General features: G+C 51.9%; 1 non-coding gene across 1 annotated transcript; it reads right to left on the bottom strand.

The window, feature by feature from the left end:
- Positions 1-4,607: 4,607 nt before the first annotated feature.
- Positions 4,608-4,714, bottom strand: LOC111823914. The gene has a single exon (XR_002827012.1). It is a non-coding gene; the product is annotated as a U6 spliceosomal RNA (small nuclear RNA).
- Positions 4,715-5,290: the final 576 nt, after the last annotated feature.

Genomic DNA, 5,290 nt, shown 5'->3' with positions numbered 1-5,290 from the left:
GCCGTTGTCTGTGCTTGGGCCAGCTTTGGGTCACCTGGTGCCTGGGCTGTGAGCTCGATCCCCCTCTCGAGATGGGAGGTGGCTCCTCCAGGGTCAGTGGTGGAGGGGGCCTCTGAACACTGTTCTCCCCAGTCCCTTGCTGGGGCCCTCTGGACCCTGAACTGGGCACCATGGCCAGAGCTGAGGAGATGACCCAGCCTGTGAGGAGGTGTCAGTCTGGAGGTAGCATGGGGAGTAGGAGGGCACTATGGCTAAGCATGTTGCCTAGATGCAGGAAAGGAAACATCTGCAAAAGCTGAGTCTGTTTCTTCCTTGAGGCCCAGGAAGTCCCTGGGTGAGGCAGGTCTTTGGGGGTCAAGCAGCTGGGGACAGGAGTAAAGAGCCGTCATCCACCCTGCAGCCCTCCCCAATGTGGAGCCATCTCCTCTTTTCACTCCCTCGTAATGCCAGGTGCAAGTTTCTCATGACACATAGTTCCTGAAGTGCCAGCGCCACCAGTGGGGTCCCTCCCCTGCCCAGTTCCTGGCCCTGCCCTACCAGCCCCTGCCTGGTTTCTTTCTCCAGTGCTGCCTTTTGAACTGTTAGGGCTCCAGGCCAGCATCCCTTGGTAGGGACCACATGGAGTATTCACAAAAGGCTCATGGGTCCAGCGGCCCTTTCCCCAGAGAGCCCTAGGACTCCTTAGCCACCCCCCACTCAGACTCTGTGCTGTTCTGTGTGGGGAGAAGCCCATTTGACCGACTGCCTCTGCTGGTTTGCTGGGAACCCTCAGGAGCACTGCCCTGGACTAGTGGGGTTGAAGAGGGGTTGCAGGGTGCAGTGCTGCCGTGTGCCACTAGGTGCTGCCCTTGAGCAGGATCTTGTACCTCCCAAGAAAGTTCTCTAAGGTCCAGGCTTGAACAAAATATGGGTCCCTAGCTGGTGGCCACTCTGAGCTCAGAGATCTCTGCTGCAGGTTGGGTTAAGTGAGGGACACCTGTGTAGACCCTTCACCCCCAGCCTGGCCAAGTGCAGGGAAGAACCAGCAGGTGGGGCTTGTATTCCTGCAGAGGCTGCTGACCAAGGCTTCTGCTACCAGGACACTGCCAGGGCTGAGGCAGGGTCTTGAGACCTGGCTGTGGGGTCTGGTGGAGGGGGTGGGACCCCCTCCATGAGCTCCATTGCATTGCATATAACACCTCTGCAAACGTGTCTGCTGTGAGCCGAAAGGAAATAAAGCCCCAACTCTGACATTCAGCTGTTGTCTGTGGGCAGCCAGCTTGGGTCACCTGGTGCCCGGGTTGTGGGCTCGATCCCCAGTGGGGGGTGTGCAGGAGGCAGCTGATCAATGATTCTCATCATTGATGTTTCTTTTTTTTTTTTTTTGGTTTTTAATTATAATTTTCAGACATTTGAAGGAAACCTCTCTTTTATTTCTTTCCACATTAATTTCTAGGCCAGCTTAGACAGTTTCTCTTAAAAGTTTTGGTCTTTTTTTTTTTTTTTTTACACTAAGCAACCTACAGGGTTGTTTTTTGACATCATTGATGTTTCTATCTCTCCTCCCTCTCTGAAATCAATAAAAAATATATTTAAGAAAAAAGACTAGGTAGATGCCCTGGCTGGTTTGGTTCAGTGGATAGAGTGTCGGCCTATGGACTGAAGGGACCCAGGTTCAATTCCAATCAAGGGCACATGCCTGGATTGTGGGCTCAGTCCCCAGTAGGGGGCGTGCAGGATGCAGCTGATAAATGACTCTCATCATTGATGTTTCTCCCTTCCTCTCTGAAATCAGTAAATATATATATATATTTTAAAAAAGACTAGGTAGAAACTGAAATTCACTTGGGCTCACACCTACCCTTTCAGTATACAAGGTCCACCATGCTGCAGCGCTAAATCTGCATCTTTCAGGGGGTGATGGGCAGGTGTCCTTGCTCTGGAGATGATTTCTGCCCCACTCTCCTGACCTGGATTATCTTAGGTGGCTCAGCTCAGTGCAGCCTCAGTTTACTCAATCTGTCAGTTGAGGGCATGGGGAGCCACCTTGGGCCATGAAGCACCTCACCAGAGTGTGTAGCCCCCACAAGCACTTATCAATTAGCGCTGCCCATTGCAGAGCCTGCTGGGCTAGTATGCTGTTACTCATCACGACCGCAGCAGGCAGACTCCGAGATGTACCTCAAGGACCCCTGCCCCTGCCAATCAGTTCCCAGGAGTGGGCTGGCCTAGTGGCAGGTTCTGACCAACAGGATTCGGCAGAGGTGATAGAGGTCAGCGGCGCATGTGGAAAATATAGCTCTGGATAAAGACCATCTGCTTACTAAGCACACTAGTGAGGATGTAGTAACCACAGACCCATCGCAGGCATCGCTGTGTTTGAGGGTACTGCAGAGGAGCTTTTGGAGCTCTTTGAGAACATCTGTAACCTCTTCCGTGACGCTACCCGCATAGTGAAGTCCAGTTTCCCTGCTCAGCTTCCAGCAACAATTTTCCAAGGCAGATCCAGCGCCGGTTTAAAGACACTCTTGTAGATGGAGGGCACCCCGAGGCAGCCTGCTGCCTGCTGGGTCAGCTCCCCACCAGTGCCCAGTCTCACAGTGGTAGCCCTATCCTGACTCCTCTCTTCAGCTACAGTGACAAATGGGTATGAGTCATGGAGCAGCCCAAGACCTGTGGAGGTAACCCCACCAGATTCTGTGCCCAGGACTCTGCCCAGGTTCCCGATCCAGGCAGGCTTACTGGGCCACCCCATCAACCACACAGTAGGACGCCTTGTTGCCTTTCACTCCTTTGAGCTCTTTGCTATTTCTGTGCAGAAGACTAATGCTGAGTGTTTTGTCACCTTCCATATGCGACACTGATGCACGTAGGTGCCTCACCAAAGCCAGGCTTTCTCGTCCTCCAAGACTTTCCCCCTTATCTCATGGATTCTAAGGCAAAAGCTCCTGACTACCAGCTGTGGGTTGCAGACTGGTATGCCTCAGGTGGGGAGAGCTGGAGACAGGCCTGAAGGGGGCTAGCCTCATGGAATTCTTTTTATCATATACAAAAAATACTACTGGCCGACTTAAAGTCCTCTCGCTTTTTCCCTGTGGGAATGTCCAGCACTAATTTAGTTCATTTACCTTTAAAAAAATATTTTAAAAATATATATTTTTATTGACTTCAGAGAGGAAGGGAGAGGGAGATAGAGCTAGAAACATCAATGATGAGAGAGAATCATTGATCGACTGCCTCCTGAATGCCCCCTACTGGGAATCGATCCTGCAACCCGAGCATGTGCCCTTGACTGGAATCAAACCCGGGACCCTCCAGTTCGCAGGCCAATGCTCTATCCACTGAGCCAAACCAGGTAGGGCCTAGTTCATTTACTTTTTGTTTTATTTTGCATTTTATTGCTATGAAGATGAGAGCATTATACCATTACCCTCTTTATATCACTTATTTGGCATTATGGTATGCATTCTGAAGCAGGTAAATCTTGTTTGCTCATAAGAACTGTGTACATCCTTTCTACTTCGCCAACAGGCAGGGCTATCTTTGTGAGGAAACAAAATTAAGACTTGGTATTTTCTTATAAAAAAAATGTGGATCCCGACCCATTTGAGCTTTCAGATGAAATCCAGCTCTGGTCAACACCTGGATTGCAGCCCCTAGAGAGACCTTGCAGGAGGCCCAGGTAAGCCATACCCCAGTTCCTGGTCTGTAGAAACTGAGATACCACACGTTTTAAGCCACTGTTTGTGGTGGTGTGTTCTGCAGCAGTAGCTGACTAATCTATACTAGTATATATGAAACCTAATATGCAAATAGTCCGAACGGTGGAACAACTGAACAACCGAACATCTGAACAACTGGTTGCTATGACGTGCGCTGATCACCAGGGGGCGTGCGTGGAACAAGGCGGGTGTCGGCTGTGGCGGGAAGGTGGAGCAGGTGAGGGGGAGGGTGCCAGACCAAGGCGGGGTGCTGGTCACTGTCATCGGGGCGAGCCTCTGGTGGTTACTGATAATTCTTTGCTTGCACCTGGTGCCGACACCGGCCCTGCTTGCACTGCAGCGGGTGCTGGAGCCACTGCTTGCACCCGCTACCAGTGCCCAGAGCTGCTGCTCGCACCTGCTGCCGGCCCCTGAGGGCTTCTCCACCTGCCGCTCGCACCGGTTGATGGTGCGGCCCCAGTTGCTCTGTGCCATCAGCAGGTGGGAGCGGAGGCAACAGGAGCAGGGCTGCCAGCAGATAGGGACTGGGGGCTGCAGCGGGAGGGGCCGGGCGGGGGCGCGGAGGATCGGCCAAGACCCGCCCCTGTGCCCACCACAGCCTCGAGGCCCACAGTTACTTTCAAGGTGCACAAATTCGTGCACTGGGCCCCTAGTACACTGATAAAAGCACACTGCAACCACTTGCCAATTTACTGAACTATTCAACTTCTGCTTGTTTCCCGTCTTTTAGCACTTGGTCTGTTTGCTGTGCCTTTGTTCCCTTTTCTTTCCGGGATTGTGATTGGGGGTACATGTTAGCACTGGGCCATCATCTTCCTTCTGCTCTGGGGGAGTGATCCACCCAGCAAATCCGTGGAGTAAGGGCTCCCTGTTGTCTGGTTTTGCCCTTATTACCTGCTTCTTTTTTAGAATATGGAACGCTTCACGAATTTGCATGTCATCCTTGCGCAGGAGCCATGCTACACTTCTCGGTATCGTTCCAATTTTAGTATATGTGCTACCGGAGCGAGCACATTGCCTGCTTCTTAAGATGGTTTGGAGGCAGGAACTGTGGGATCCTTGAATTCCATCCCTCCAGCTGTCAGGAGTCTACCCCTATGTTGGCTTAGGATTTGGCTGCAGTGTATGAAGCTCTTCGGAAGGTGTTTATCTCAAAGCAAAGATCATGCCCAGCAGGGTGAGGGAGGGAGGCCCGACTTCCACAGCTGGCCCTCCCCCTAAATTGCAGCGTGATCTCTGGCAGCATGTAAGCCTGCTCTGGCCTCGATGTTCCTAGATGCAAAATGGTAGTAATTCCTCCTTTCCTGTCTGAGATGCCATGAGGATTAAGTGGGAATTCGTAGAGGGGTTTTATAACCGTCAAGTGCTGCATAAATGTTGATGGTACAGCCAATCCAATCAGAGTCTCAGTGCTGGACCAAGCTCAGAGAACACCAAAGCTGGCATTCCTGAGGAGGTCAAATTCTCCAAACGGCCATCAGCACACTGGCAGAGAAAGACATGGGGTGGTAGGGGCAGGCGCATTGATCACAATCACTGATGTGAATGATTCCTCAGGCTTGCAGGGATGTGAAACCCGATACTTGGGG

The sequence above is a fragment of the Myotis lucifugus genome, unplaced genomic scaffold (assembly GCF_000147115.1).
Source record: "Myotis lucifugus unplaced genomic scaffold, Myoluc2.0 scaffold_734, whole genome shotgun sequence".
NCBI classification, from domain to species: Eukaryota; Metazoa; Chordata; class Mammalia; order Chiroptera; family Vespertilionidae; genus Myotis; species Myotis lucifugus.
This window is presented reverse-complemented; position numbering and strand designations above follow the sequence as displayed.